The sequence below is a fragment of the Papaver somniferum genome, unplaced genomic scaffold (genome assembly GCF_003573695.1).
Source record: "Papaver somniferum cultivar HN1 unplaced genomic scaffold, ASM357369v1 unplaced-scaffold_133, whole genome shotgun sequence".
Taxonomy (NCBI): Eukaryota; Viridiplantae; Streptophyta; class Magnoliopsida; order Ranunculales; family Papaveraceae; genus Papaver; species Papaver somniferum.
Window position 1 is genome coordinate 846,696 of NW_020622492.1, and position 17,290 is coordinate 863,985.

Below are 17,290 nucleotides of genomic sequence, written 5' to 3' on the forward strand. Positions count from 1 at the left end.
AAAATTATCAATACTGAGAGAATTATATAATTTCTGAGAATTTAACTCTTAACAATAAGATTTTTATAAAGTAGGGTTATATGAAAGAACTTTGTGTGCTTATTACGAGGATAATTTATATTTTAATATTTAATACCAATGGTATCTATACAATTGAAGATTTCTCAATAGCATTTTAACAATCTTTTGATTCTATCTTTAGAATTGTCATTTTGGTCATAATACCATGTAAACTTTTTTTTTTTTTTTTAGTTTTGAAACAATCCGCGGGGTTAAGGAGACCCCAACCTACGAAGAATAGGAACCAGAAAAAACAAAACTACAACCTAAACTAATCTCTATAATAAACAGTTAAATTCCCATCCTCCTCTATCATTTGTTGTAGGTCAGGACTAAAATCTCTAGGATCAATCTGGATGAAGATATCCCTTGGATGAATAGCAACAAGCATATTTGCTGTTCTATTAGTTTCCCTATAAACATGAGAAAAGTTAACTCTACAAAACTGTTTTCTCAACTGATTTATCTTCCGCACAGATATCGGACTTTCCAAATAGGATTGGGATCCTTACCATTGAAAGATTACACACGAAAATTAAGTCAGTGCCAATATGGACTTCGGGCTTAAATTGTCATCCAACTTCAAACCTAACTCAACACCTTGCAGTTCATGGAACAACACAAAATAAACCACAGAACCACTAATAGCTGCTGCAATAGGTAAACCATCGCTTCCTCTTATGATAGCAACAAAACCTCCTCAAGCGTTAGTCATAGATCCATCAGTATTAATCATGGCTTCATCAACTGCAGGAAATTTCCATCTGCATGCAAGCTTTATTTGCTTAACCAGATACCAAGAAACTCCCCATCTCTCAAGAAATCTCTGAATATAAGGCACATCCTTATCTTTCAATTTGCTAGCAGCTACTTTTAATCTCACATCTGGAGTAATTTGAGCACTGACAGTATCCACAAAACTACTTTGACAAGTAAAGAGTTTTTTTATTTCTTTCAGACCATATACAACAGATATATCTATTCAAGACCAGTTTCTTAATAGTCCCAACAGCACCTGAACCTTTAAAAGGTTCCACACACCATTTAATCTCTAAGTTCAAGTTGCTTAAAATACCATGTCTACGTGATAATACATATATATTTTCAATAGTTTTATTTAAAACATCTTTCACTTATAGGTTATACATGTGCCGAATTTTCATGCCGTATTTGGAAAGTGAAACGTATTAATCGTGACTTTACGTGTTTCCGCATTTTGATCGTATCGCGCATAATTGATGAAATATTTTACCAAATTCACCATTTACATAGCCGATTAAAGCGTGCACTTCTGCCAATCCGCATTTTTGTCGCTCTCTGAATTGCTAACTAGGCTCCTTGACATGGATGCTAAAATTGGATTTTCTTTAACTCAGCCTCGTCGTGGTGACGTTGAGCCTTTATATTTCATTTTCAGGAAGCAATCAAGATGCTTTATCAATCAGACCTTGTTAAGTCCATTGCAGGTAAGTTTAAATGTATACGACTTAATAATTGATGCGTGTCGTAAACCACAACAAATTAGTGAATATTTTTCCACAGAATTAACAAGTAATATAGTGTAGTCAAGTTCGTTCCCACGCGCGAGGAGCAAGAGGTTTTAGTTGTTTAATTGTCACAAAAAGGGGGGTTTTGGTTTTTGATTTTAAAAGAAAAAAAAAAGTAAATAAAGCAATCAAAAGTTTAAGTTGAAATTAATAAGAGAGATTAGATCAAGGAATCCTTCTTCGTTGCAAAACAATGATTCAAGTTATGTTCTTTTCCACTTTTTATTAGTCACAGATTATCACCAACTGTAGGATAGCAGGTTCGCTTAGCTAACCCCAAAATTCCTTATTTCATTGAGTAACATGTCCGCTTAGTTATCACTAACTATTCAAAAGAACCACCTTGAGGTTCGCTTACAAGATGTAATACCCCCGAATGCATTAAGATTTATGAATTTAGGATTAGTACTAGTAGTTAGACTCGGTTCGCTCGGTCCACTTTCTAGCGTTGTTTTCACACACAATTGCTCCACAGAATCCCTCTGCAAGGTCTCGTGTTTTTTACTTGTGTAAAGAATCAAGAAACGATTACGTATTCCCTAACTTTTACTTGCTTTAGATTGAATAACAAATCAATTCAGTTGGCCACCTAAACGATCTATCATACAAGCATAAACATTCTTTTTAGTAAAAACAAACGATAATCATCTGAAAAACTTCAAGATAGAATTAAAACAAAACTTAAATCATGTTAAGAACTAGGAATTCATCCTCAATCAATAAGAAAATTAGCTACTCATGTTTTTGAAATTCACACAGATAATTAAAAGGAGAATTTTTGAAGTTCACACAAATAATTAAAAGAAGAATTTTGAAAATCAAGCAAAAACACAAGTGTTGTGTGTAGAGGTGTGCAAAATTGTGTAGAGAAAAGTAGAGAACTTCTCTATTTATAGGCTTCAATTTGCTAGCAACCGTCTTAGGAATAGACTCCTTTTCCCATAATAATTCCATATTCCAAATCCCTGTCTTTGTAAAATTCTTCCACCTTCTTCTTCCAAATTCAAGCCCAATTCCTCAAACCCATGAGTGTAGAGAATTCTTCACAAATATCTGTACTTTTGTTCGCCTGAAAAAGTTCTCGGGATCACCGGAATCTGGCCAGAAAGCTCTCTGTCGGTCATCTTAGTTCAGTGGCCGTTGACGGAATATTCCGTCAGATTTAACTGTCAATAACGGTCGCCGTAGGTCAACTGGGTCAAAGGGAGGATATTCAACTGAACTTAGTCAGAGTCTGAGTTATCTGACTCAGTCTTAATCATCAAGTTGAATCAGAAATCGCTAAGTTGAATCGTCGGGATAAAATTCCGAAAAAGTTTAGTTTGTTTCTCCGACATTTTCAGGCCATTCTTTTCTTCTCCCTGTAGAGACATGTATCCTAAACATACATCTAAACATTTCAAACCATTCTTCACGGCAGCAACTGGAGATTCAGTTACCAGCTCAAATCTCCTATATTTCTTCTTGTGCCATCTGAACATCACCTCAATCACCACTGCATCACCTTCAATTTCTTCATCTGTTTCATAATTCACAGCAACATCTCATCAATTCGATAGAGCAGCAGCTCATCAATTCGATCGAGCAACACCCATCTCTGATTCTCATTACAGCCGCATAATAACAAATCTCCCTGAGTTCAATTTCTGCATCTTCTTCTTCAATTAACCACTAACAACAACAACTCAAATTTCTACACTTATGTTCAATTCCAGAAGCCGATCTCCATATAACAACACCAACTATTAAATATACACCTAGTTCTTATCAATTCTTCATCGTCTTCTTGGTTGAACATCGACCACCATTTCTTATTGTTCTTCTCGATCTCTCTTTCTTCAGTTCCAGACAAACCCTAATTCCAAATCGAATCCCACTTCTTCTAAATCTTCTGCTACTGCATCTCACATCCCATGTTATTTCACTACATCGAGCTTCCATTAATGGTATCAGCTCATCTCTCAGTTTCATAAGCAGCAACAACTGCTTTTGTTTCTCACTTTCAGCAAATAGAAATGGAAATGATTGAGAAATAAATTCTCAATTTAGGGTTATAGAAGTAGCTATATACGATGCCTGGTCACCTTGATAAGGGCTACCCACTAGAAGCCCCCTAACCTTTGCTGGCTGTCTTTTAATACTTCTCCAAAAGAGAGTTTCCCCTTAAGCTTGACTGGGCTCCAGATAGTGCTCGCCAATGAAATGATGATTTTGCCCCTTTTTGCTCAAGTTGGGTGATTTCTTCTTCTTTTCGTCCTCATGACTCCAAAGTACCTATAGAACTCAAAACACGCGTAAAATGCATAATTTACAAGAAAAATAGTAAAGAAAACATAACCATAGATATTAAATAGAGGTGTATTCTACACCTATGAAATTCCCCCACACTTAGTGTGAATACCAATAATCCGCGGAGCACGTGTCACGATCTTAATGGTCGCATACAAGATAACTGTGTAGCCCTCGCTATACAGAGAAACCTAAGTGGCAGAGGATACCTTCGCAGATCTACTTTATCTCATCCCAAGACGGGATACCTCGACGACCAATATGGATAAAGTAAATCCTAGTCTAGAGAGAGGCAGTTGGCGAAGGGACAGAGGTAGATGACGCATCTAATCAGCATTAAATGCAGAAATCTCTTATCTACACGCATAAACAAAGCGCGTGGAGAGAAGTGACGTGGCGGAATATGAATGGCAAAGGTTAGCGGTGAACGAAGGTACAATCTGTACTAAGGTTGGGAAGTTCCCGAAGGAACGTGGGTCAGCTGAGGTGGCAGAGTTCGACTAAAGGAAGCACGCGGCGAATGAAGGTACCATTTGTACGGAAACTATATCAGGAAACTATGGATCCAAAGACAACAAAGATATACCTGGAGCAGAGGGAGCTACAAATACCAAGCCTCACCAACAAACGAAGGGCATTCAATATCTAGGAGAAGGAGATATAGTCTTAAGCTTATACCTCTTTAATGTTTAAAACTTAAGTATTTACTTCGACTTGAGTTCTCTCTATTACTTTGGGAAGCATTTAAGATCTTTGTAACCACCACAACTTAATACAAACAAATCATTCATTACCCCGTGGACGTAGACGAAAGTCGAACCATGTAATATCTTGTGTCTCATGATAACTTAGAAGTATTTATTTTACATTATTATTCTTTGTTATTATCGTGATCTTAAATATCGTTTATTACTTAGCATCATCAGTTCAACAGAGGTATCATTACTATATCGTATTGGATCCTCTGAGTTGTTTACATTACGTAGACTATGGGAAAATTAGTAGTCACAGTTTGGCACTAGAAGGATTTGCTCACCAGCTTGAGTTTTTATATTCAGTCATTTATTTTAACTTACGCATCTTCTTTAACGAAGAGATCTGAGTTCAACAACGATGGATCTCACTCTCAAGTGATTTGTTCATCCATTGTTTTCGCAAGTTCTTGGAGTTCATAGCCTCTAAAGACTAGCAATCTTACAGATCTACAAAAATTTCTCCAATAACGTACTCGTAAAACGTTAAAACTTTTGCTTTGTACTAAAAAACCTTTTCCGACAGAGCATCCTTCAGATCTGAGTACCTCTAAGCACTGAGGAATCTCAGCGAGAATTTAAGGAAGAAAAAATCTTTTCAAGCATTTAATACCCCATCTTTCGAAAAGATCTGGCACCTTTTTCAATTGTTTTCAACATTTAAGGTTGTTTTTTCCAAGGGTGTCATAAGAAATTTAATACCTTTCTTTCCAGGCGTCTTTTCAGTCCTTTTTTCTAAAAAAGATGCTCAGCTGTCTTCTGTGTCAGAGCATTAAGTGCTACTTTTGATGAAGACACCCAAGTAGCAAGTTTTGTCGTTTTTTCTGTAACCGTAGGATAACAAAAGCCGAAGGCATGCAGAAACCAAGTGATGTACCAACAAGTTCACGACCATCAGTTACGATAGGAAGATCTCAAAATCCGTCTCAAGCGAACCAAAGAACAGAAGCATAGGACGACCAAAGTGAAATAGCAAGAAGAACAGTCGCTAATAAGCCACCTATTCCTGCTGAAGAGATGGGGCAAACATCAGGAGCACAGGCACTGTACGGTATGCCGTTACCGGAGCATCTTAATGTAACAAAGCTACCTGCGGCAACGTAGGGTTACCCAGAACCTCATCTCCTACGGGACGAGGGTTGGGAAACTTAACTCCGATCCAGCTAGATCCTGGCGCTCCGATCATAGAAGAAGGTTTGGATAACTATGAGGTTCTGGCCGATAGCACTCCTCAGGGTGGTGGAATCCAAAATGAAGACCAAATAGAAGCACAAATAGCATCTTTGCTACTCCGTAACAAGGAGCATGAGGATGCAATGCACGTGATGGCCCAAGAGAACCAAAACCTGAAAGATATGTTGGATGTACAGATCGAGGGTTCCCAAACTCACCCTCCGTTAAAGAGGCGTGAGAATGGAGCTATCTCAGGAAGACGAAGGGTGGATCTTAACCCACCAAAGACTAATCCACCAGGGGGAGCCAGGAGAACGCAACATGATACAAACGAAATGGATCCAACTTACAAACCCTCTCAGTCTTACTATGATGATACATTCTCAATATATGCTCACAATGTGAACATGGTCATGGAGCAAATGGAGAAAATGCGAAAGGAGATACAAGGGTTGAAAACCGGTCACGTAGGAGCAAGGATAGAAGAGGTTCTCCAAGAAGCGACAAGATCTAGGTTGTATTTTCGCACTTTGAGGGAACCTATCCCTGCGAAATGTCCAGTACCTACGTTTCAGCTATACAATGGAACCTCTGATCCTGCAGCCCACCTATGGTATTACACTCGTATCCTTGCCCATTGGGAAAGAGATGAGGTAGTACTATGTAGGTACTTTCCTGCAATCTTAACAGGATCAGTGTTGGCTTGGTATGACAACTTACCAGCAAACTCACTTGACTCTTCCGAGCAATTAATTGTCTACGGTGTTCTTGGAGACATACATGTACAAGTACAATAACTAAACAAAGGCAGGGTTAGATAGGCTATTTTCTTTAGCTATCGGACCCCGAGAGACATTAGTACAATACGCAAACAGGTGGAAAAATACATGCCAAGCAATCGGGAAAATCAATCCAGAAATTAGCATTAATTGCTATAAGTATGGACTTGACAGAACCTCGACCATCTTCGTGGAGCTTCACAACTGATCCATTGATTCCGAATGAGAGCTTAATGTTATCCAAGATCGCTACATCAGACTTGAAGAAATCCAGAAGGACAACCCCAGGGCACAATCAAAGACGACAACAACTCCACAACGAACCAACTCTCTGGAACCAATTCCGGAGATACCTAAGAGGCAGAATGAAGCGGGGGGCAGGACCATCTCTCGAGACAAAAGATCCAAATACGGAGATGGCAAAGGCAGAGGAAGAAGAAGAGAAGAATTTGTAGATAAAGTCAACACAAAGCTAAACGCCACATTCTCCCACATTCTAAGCAAAGAAGGAGCGAAGCCGAGCTTTCCATATCCTAACACTAGGGGAAAGCAACCGGATAAAACAAAGGAGGCTAAGGAATACTGTGACTACCACCAGTACTATGGACATACAACTGATACATGCTATCACCTAAGGAACACGATCTAGAGATTCATAGACGAAGGCAAGTTCATGGAGTACGTGCAGATACAACCAGCTGATACTGAGGTAGCCCCCAAGAAAAGGGTAGAACTACCTTAGGACGGCAAATACATCAACATGATTACCTTCTCCATCGGAGGTCAGGAAGAGCTACTCGAAGACATCCTCGAGTTAGCTCGAAACAGAAGAAATCTAAAAACCCACGAGGTATTCAAGCTAAGTGAACCACCTACTAGCACTTGGGAAGAATGGATGGCTACACCATTGACATTCTCAACAAGAGACGTCAATCAGGAAGTCGAGATGCACAACGATCCACTTGTAATCACTCTTCCAATACATGGATGGAACGTTATGAAGGTCCTCGTTGATGGGGGAAGCTCGTTAAATGTATTTTTTTACGAACTTACCTACGTATGGGTTTGACAGCTGAGCAAATGGATTCATCCACTTGCACAATATACGGTTTCAATGGAGCAGTCTCTAGACCAAAAGGAGAAATTGTCTTACAGGTGCGCGTCGGACCCTTAGTAACCAATACAAGGTTCTGTGTTGTGGAAGCACCTTCGCCATACAACGTAATCATGGGAAGGCTACGGGTCCATCGACTAAGAGGAACAACTTCAACATATCACCAGTACCTTCGATTCCCTACACCTGTGGGTGAAATGGAGATCAAAGGTGACCATCAAGATGAAAGGTTATGCAATCTGGATGAGGTCAGGATCAACGAAGAAAGAGCCGCTGCCCAACAACACGAAAGAAAAAGACGAAAGGCGAACACCAAGGAAGTGAAGGACAGATCCTTCTCAATACCGGAAGCCACCTCAGTTCTGGAGGCAACCACCTCTGCCACTCCTGGGGTGAATGTTTCCGCTAAATGACAATTACATAAATGCACTCCTCTACGACCTCAGAAGCAAAACTTCTCCCCAGTGGAACCAACTAAGAAAATCAACATCGGCACCGAGAAGGAACCAAAGATGATCAACATCGGAACTTTGCTAGAAGAAGACGAGGAGATGCAACTAAAAAGGCTACTACGGGACTACGCAGATATATTTTCATGGTCGATGAAAGACATGTCAGGAATTGATCCGAATTTGGTCTCCCACCATCTTCGGCTCAAATAAGAAATGTCACCATTCAAGCAACGTATCCGCAAGGTGGCATATATCTACCAAGAAGCGGTTGAAAAAGAGTTACAAAAGCTACTAGCAGCAGGATTCATACGAGAAGTCAAGTATCCCACGTGGATATCCAATATGGTAATCGTACCTAAGAAGAACGAAGGCGTACGAATCTGCATCGATTTTAGCAATCTCGACAAAGCCTGCCCCAAGGACAGCTACCCGCTGCCAAACATTGACCAACTGGTCAATGCAACCGAAGGTCACCAGAGGCTATCCTTCATGGATGTATACTCCGGTTACAACCAAATCGCCCTTGCAGAAGAAGACCAGGAGCATACTGCATTCTTTACCCCACGAGACTTGTATTGCTATACAAGGATGCCTTTTGGACTAAAGAGCGCTGGGAAAACATACCAGCGATTGGTAGACAAAATCTTTAAGCCATGGATAGGCAAGATACTGGAGGTCTACATGGACGATATTCTTGTCAAAAGCAAAGAGGCGAAAAATCACCTGTCATACCTAAGGGAAATATTCGAAGCCATGAGAAGCTTTCATATGAAGATGAACCCGGAGAAATGCACGTTCGGAGTAACCTCAGGAAAATTCCTAGGATACTTAGTGTAGATGGGGAAAAACGATTTGCTGGTTTTTGTGGAATTGAGGAGACGTCCGTGTGGAGACTCCTTGAACCAAGCGAAATGTTGAACCTCACACAGATGCACTGCAAGAAGGGAGTTTTTTAAGTTCGAGAGATCAATCTATAAGACCTCGGCCTAAACCAAGAACAATGGACGTTCCAGAATCAATTCGGTCACAAGAGAGGATGGGTTGATCTGTAGGAGGGAAGCTGAGAAATGTGTGGGATCAATGATGATCTGAGATTGTAGGTGTGTTGTGAATTCAGCGTAAGAACGCTATGAATGATTGAATTTTACTCAATTGAGAGTGATTGCTCAGACGATGAGTTCGTGTAGATGAAAGATTGTTTGTATGAACTTGCCGAGAAATTCCTTGTCCCTTCAATCATGATTCAGAGGTATTTTTATATTGCTGGAATTGAAAACACCATGATCCCATGAAGTGTGACAGTTGCTGGAATCAGAGAGTGGGGAAGTGGGAAATCATGTCAAAACCAGTTGCTCATCGTGCGGAGACTTGATTAGTTTTCCACCCACTACTTTGCTGACTCTTTCAACTGATTGCACGACTTGCTCACATTCTCATCGTGTGTATGAACACACGTCTCATAGATCTCCAGACCAAAACCCTAGTTAATATCCTCCATGTGACACGATTGATGTCTCGTGATTGTGGAGTCAGTTGCTGACTTTATGGGACGATGAGTCCTTGTATTGCTGAGTTGAACATAATTTGCAAATGTTCTGAACATGTCTGCTGAGACGAGGTATTATTATGTTGATAACCTAAGACGAGCAAGTGTTGCGGAATTGTTAAATATTGATAGTTGAACCAATATTCTTTAATCTGAGCAAATATTGCTTGTTTGACGAATTGTTGGTAGCATGACCAAATAAAATATTAATTTAAGATACTGGGTCGAGTATAATAAATAAAAGTGTTGATCATGGGATCAACAAAAAATTATCAGTATTTAAATCTGCTAAGAATCACGTGTTTGCAGAGCTCTGGATTCAAAAACCCTAATTTTAATTAAATTGATGATTTATTGAAAATCAATCGCACAGAGCGAAGGGACCGGCTACCTGGGATGATAAGTCCACCATGTAACGCCCAGATGCTCGAATGAGCAAAATACCAATGTCTCTTGGGGACCAGTTGGTGAAAGAATGATTAAATGCTGGTTTAATCATTTATTGAAATAATGCTCGTGTGAGCGTCAAATGATAAAACCTAGTCATGAAAATATGAGGGTCCAACCAAGAGGTCATGAGACCGACTCTTGGTGGCCGCGGGACCAATTGATGGTCGTTTGAGCAAACCCTCCTTTGTTTGAAAAGAGTTTGAACCTAATATGAGCAATTGAGCAAATTAGGTTAAAATCATTAAAACGTGTGAGACCAGATGTTCGCAAGCCTTAGGGCCACCCTTGGTCGGTCAAGTGGATGTGCCCGTGTCACCATAGTGTCCGTGTCTCAGTCCTGAGAGTTTCAATATTTTTCGATGCGCGTTTGAGCAACATTTTGAGAAAATAAGCTGAATCCAGGGTTTTGCTGAAACTAGGAAAAATACATGAGATGATGAAAAATAATAAATAAAACAGGGAATTGCAAGGTGTGGGACCGGTCAAGGCTAGGGCATGGCCGACCGGCTGACAAGCACGGTCCCACACACATTTCCCAGTTATATGTAATTTTATGTATCTTTTCTGAATTGAGGGAAATTCCATGAAACTGGAGAGTTTTATGAAATTAGGGAACTTCCATGAGATGAGAGAAATAAAATAATAATAAAATAGGAAATGATGGAGTGTGGGACCGGCAATGGCCAAGGCATGGCCGGCCAACAGGCACGGTCCCAGGGAACTCTTCCCAATTTTGTGTAATTTTCATGATTTTTGGGAATTTTCATAAAATCAAAGAGATTTGTTGAAACCAAGGTATTTTGTTGAAATCAGAGAGTTTTCATGGAATGAGGAAAGCAAAACGAATAATAATAATAAAATAAGGGGCGTATGGGACCGGCCGGCTAGAGCCCGGTCCCACAGTTTCCCTAATTTTATAATAATTTTCATGGGTTTAGGGAAAATTCATGAAATCAGGGAATTTTCATGGGATGAGGGAAATAATAGGGAACCGTGAGGTGTGGGACCGTCCACGACCAGGGCACGGCCGGTCGGCTAGTGGTCTTGGTCCCGCGACACCTTTCCTAATTTTATTATTTCTTTGACACAAGGAAATACCATGAGATTAGGGAATTTCCTTGAAACGGAGGAGATTTGCTCGAATGAAAGGATTTTAATGGGATCAGGGAAAAATAATAAAATATGATAAAACATAAAATCGAGCGTGGGGCTGGTCACGGCATGACTGGCCGACTGGTGATCCCAGTCCCCTGGCGCCTTTGCAAATATTTTATTATTATTATTATTTTTCTTTCTATTTTGCATAGGTTCTTCGTTCCTTCGTGTTCTGAAATGCTCGTTCGCGCATTCAGATGCTGGTCTGTGCATTATTGCTAAATACACTTACACCATTTTAGTCAGGGCTTATTCGATGCTCAGATGCCTGTACGTTGAAAATTTATTACTAATCCATGGAATTATGCTGGGAAAACCATAAATTGAAGTAACGAAAGATTCAAAGAATCGTAGAATATAGTTGAATATTCAGCTACGATTAGAGATAATTAATTGATGGCTCAATACTAGCAGGGCTTCCTATCTAGGAGCATTAATTATCTGAGAGTTGAGCAATATGAACTTGCTGGAGTGTCATATTTCTCCTATATAGTCAGGGAAAACCTGGTTGCATCCTGAAGACGTTGTTGCTCTATACTAGCAGGCATGCTGTCTAGGAGCCGTCCAATCTTTCGATTCTATAAAGAAATAATTACTGAAATTGCTCAGTATTCATGAGATGTGCCGTGGCCTCAGCTGGGAGACTACACATCTACATATACTCTGAGAGACAGCCTTCTCAGTCAGAGGTTTTATGGCCTGAGCTTTCACGCTTTATTGAGAGACATGAGTCTCAATACTCATCCGATTGCCGGATCCGGAGTATGTATAATTATGGTTTTATGATTTTTCCCTTGTCGAAAATCCACCATCTACACTTAGTAACTAAGCGAGGAATAGAAGTGGACCCCGAAAGGGTAAGAGCAATAATGGAAATGCCATCTCCACAAACACTAAAAGGAGTACAAAAGCTAAATGAAATCTTAGGCTCCATGGGAAGATTCATAGCAAGATCATCGGATAAATGCAAAGAATTTTTCGATGCACTTAGGAAAGGAAGCAGGTTCACATGGACCATGGAGTGTGAGAAAGCTTTCTAGAAGATCAAGGAATACTTGGCTTCAGTGCCCATCCTACAGAAGTCGGAGCCAGGTGAAATTCTCACCTTGTACTTAGAAGCAACAAGCTACGCTGTGAGCACATTATTGGTACGAAACCAAGGACAAGGAGAAAATCCCATATACTACGTCAGCATAAGACACTCAGTTCAGAAGAGCGTAAATACACCAAGGTGGAGCAGCTTATATATGCCTTAGTAGTGGAAACACAAAAAATAAGGATATATTTTGACGCACATACCATCCTAGTCTTCACGAAGGCTCAGATAGGTCAAATCCTCGACAACACGGAAAAGATTGGAAGGGTGGAAAAATGGAATGCCATGATCAAACAGTTCCACATCATCTTTGAAACCAGGAAGGCTGAGAAATCACAAATCTTAGCAGACTTTTTGGAGGACCTACCTCTCAGCGACGAAGCGGAGATAGACGACATCCCAGGAATGAAGGAAGAAAAGAAAGAACCCGAAGACCTGTTGGAACCTCAGAATAGGTGGGAGATATTCATAGATGGCTCCTCAAACGGCGAAGGCGCATGCATAGGGGTTGTAATCACAAACCCCACTGGAGACCGACTCGTCTACGCATTCAGGTTATAATTCGAACAATACACCAATAACATCACAGAATACGAGTCGGTCATACATGGTATACGCTTAGCACATGAGCTAGGTCTATCAGACGTTCGTTTGACTAGTGACTCACAGTTAGTCATTAGACAAATCGAGCTCAAATACCAAACTTTGGATCCAGTGCTATCGTCGTACCTAAAGATGGCTCAGGAGCATGCGTCAAAGATTAGCAATGTAACATTCAGGCATGTATGTCGAAAAGATAACAGACACGCAGATGCCTTAGCATTATATCATCAATGCTAAGGGATAGAAACACCACTGCCGTACAAATTGGAAGAATATATGAACCTTCAATGGAAGGACCCATCTCAGCCATTGAGGAGGCTTTGGCCGTTCAAACTCGAGCCATGAGAGAAGCTAAGAAAGAAAAAGGAGACGAAGAAGTAAGATAACCAGATAACGAAGCCGAAGAGTATGACAAAGACCAATCCATGTCAGACGAAGACAACGAAGATGAAGCGGAGGATGATTTGAGGATTCCAATTCACCAATACCTTGACAAAGGTACCTTACCATCCGATCTCAAAGAGGCTCAGAAACTTGAATCAAAAGTAGCAATGTACAGCCTTCGTGATGGGATACTGTATATGAGGTCATTTCTTGAACCTATGATGTGGTGCCTCTCACGAACCTACGGAAGGAAAATACACAACGGAGATGCCGACAACCATAGCGGAAGAAGGTCCTTGGCGGTCAAAGCTAAAATGCAAGGATACTACTTGCTAAGCATGTACGAAGACTCAAAGAATGTGGCTTAACGGTGTGAGAGATTCCAACGCTTTTCCAGGAAGATCAAAGCTCCAGCAACGGAGCTAAACTTGGTCATCATCCCTTGGCCATTTGTCAAATAGGGGGTAGATATTGTCGGACCCTTGATAGAGGGAACCTCGAAGAGAAGATATCTTATTGTGGATACGGGTTATTTCACTAAGTGGGTAGAAGCGAAGGCTTTGGCAAGAATTAGGGACACCGATGTCTTTAAGTTCTTGTTTGAGCAAATCATATGCAGGTTCGGAATACCAGCCGCCATAGTCTCTGACAATGGCAAACAGCTGCAAGGAAAAAACATCGACATGTTGTTCAATACTTTCAACATCCATAAAAACAAGTCCACTCATATATACCCTAAGAGCAGTGGACAAGCGGAGGCAACCAATAAAACAATAACGATGTACTTAAAGAAAAAGCTAGGAGCATACAAGAAAAGATGGTGCGAGCAACTGCACAATGTCCTATGGGCCTACCTAACTACAAGAAGGGCGGCTACGGGAGAAACTCCATTCTTGCTGACCTACGGAGCCGAAGTAGTCATCCCAACGGAGATAATATTTCCAAGAACGAAACAGAGGCATGGGAGAAAAATATAACAACAAACTTGATGCTGGAAAAGCTGGATGACCTTGAAGAAAGAAGAGAAGTGGCCTTACAAAAGATGGTGAATTATCAACGAAGGCTAGCTCGGGAATACAACATACGAGTCATCCCTAGAACCTTTGTGGTAGAGGAATATGTGCTACGTCAGATTCCACCATATCAAAGAAAGAAGGAGTAAGGAAAGCTAGCTCCAACATGGGACGGGCCCTACATCATACACGATGTTGCCGGAAAAGGGTCTTACTACCTAAGAACCCTAAAAGGTGAAGTATTACAACACCCTTGGAATGCAATGTACCTAAAAAAGTACTACCCGTAAGAGAATGGTGATTACTCAGGAGAAGAAAGGAACGAGCCTTAACCCACCATGTTCTATCCCTGATAAAAGGTATTATAAACCTTATTAATCAATGAAAGAAACTTTTTACTAAAGAATTAGTTTCGGTTAATACAATTGGGTTAGAATAGACATCCTCCATCAGGATTGACGATGAGACAAGGCAAGACATAATTGCGCATATGTCAATACTCGGATCCTCGGGACGATAGTTCCCTTCATGAGGCAGTAATAAAAAGTAAGATATACTCTATAGAGATACCTTGTCGAAGTAAAGCAGTCTTCGCGCTGAACGCGTAGGGTTACAGGAAAACTATTGCCCACGCAGGAGCCTTCGCCACCACGGTACCTTCTGGCCAAATGATACTTAGGTAGAACGATGAATGTTCCACCCAAGTTTAAGCATACCTTAGCACCTTGTGACGACTTGAATGTGCGATAAATTAGACACAATACGTCTACAAAAAAAACATTTATGCAATAACACAAGTAAAGTAATAATGTTACCAAAATACGACTGACGTGTCTTAAAAAGTTGCAGATAAAGAAGGTTCAAACCAACACGAAACAATGTTTCAAGAAAAGGAAACAACACAAAGGAACCTCAGCTGAGGGCATAATACAATAAAGAGTTCAGTTAAGATAAGTTGAATACGACTCGATCAAGGGTAAGGAAGACGAGGAAAGACAACTCCTTCAGCTTGGATCTCAGCTTTAGCAAAGGAAGCATTAATATAATCAATGGCCGAATGCTCCTTCATCTTGGAGGACTGAGCCTCCAGACCCGAAGCCGATTTCTGACGAAGTTCCATCAACTGAGCACTAAGCTGATCGTTAGCTTCTTCGAGAGCCTCAACCTTGAATTTAGCAGCAGCATCAAACTGACGAGATATCTCCAGTGAAGATATTTGGCCTTCAAGACGAGTGATCTTGGCGTTTGCACCCATCAACTGCTCCTGGAGACCTACGGATACAAAAGAGTAAGTAATAAGCAAAGACAACAAAGGATATTGCCAGAAATATAAAGGCCCCTAAGCTACCTCCTGCATGGCTAAGGGATTCTTCTAAACTATGCTTGGCCTCAGCAAGGTCCACCTTCGCGGCTTCGATATCTTCTTCAAGGGTATCTCGTTCAGTTCGAAGATCATCAACATCGATCTGGAGCGAAGCATTCTCAGAGGATAAAACTTGGTAAATATTATATAATTCTTCCAATCTCCTAACCAAGGACGCATGTGACATGGAAGATGATGCGTAGCCAGCCTCAACAAGTCTACTCTTAAGAGAGCAGAACTCAGAAGACAAAACGTTACGCTCTGCAGTAACCTTAGCCAACGAAGCACAATCATCTCAAAATATGCATGATATTTCTTGCAGATGATTTCTTGGGTTGAGAGGCGTCTCTCAACTAAGAAAATATCCTCCTGTTGCTTTAAAATGAGACCCTCTTTCTAATTAAGGGCTTCGTCACGTTCCTTGCGGAGAAAAGCCATCTTCTTCACGAGATCTGCGTTATGAGAAGACTCGAGAGAAAGTTGGGCCTCGTTATGAACAGTCACGTTCAATAACCTATCAGATTTCTTCTAATAATACCAAACATCGGAGGTCAACTTGGATACCTGTTCCCGGAGATGTCTAAGCTCACTAGGTCTACCAGCTGACAGGTGCAGGATGTCTCAGGACTATACAAACAAATAGAAACAAAAGCAAATCTAAGGGAAAGAAGAAACGAACCTATGGCTATGGAGGACTCAGCAGCCAAAGCAGAATCAACATCTTTGCGCCGATCCTCAGAAAATCTAGCAGTATTGTTATCTCTCTCAAGGGCCAGCAAATAAGCCTCCAAGGATCTCTGAGTCTTTCTCAGATCTTCCTCCAACAAGGGTACCTTAGCAGCAGAAGCAATATCACCAGACGGAGACTGTTGTGTGCTAACAAGGGCACATTCTTGACGACCGCGCTCCAGCAGAGCATTCAAGTGAGTACACTTAGCCCTATAAAACTTGAAAAAGGTACATCCCACATCTATTTGTTTGCAAAGCTGCAAACAACGAAGCATAAGAACAGACAAAGATTCAAATAAAAGCATGAAACAGTCAAGTAAGAAATAACTTACTGAAAACAACGAAAGACGGGGAAGAAAATCAGCATAGGTGTCCATGAAGGCCTCCATCTCTCGAATAATACCCCTGCGTATTTCACTAAAGCTATGACTAGAGCGAAGGCAGTCCGGGTCAAAGAAAAGATCCCTAGCCGCACGATACTGAGCAGATAGGACGTCCAGCTGCGAAGCTATCTCCAAAGAACCAGCCAGATGGTGACGATCAACCTCAGCAGAAAAGTTACCCTTTGATTCCCGCAGGATGGCTTAAAGAATAGCATCGTCAGAACTCCCAAGGCTCAAATTCTCAGGAAACTTACCCTTCTAAGACCCATCAACGGTTCCACCAATCACTTGGGAGCGAGCGTGGGGCACGAGTACTGAGCCCTTACCACGATGGAGAGATGACATGGTGGAAGAGCTAGGAACTGAAGAAAGAGCTTAAACACCACCTAAATCCATATCACC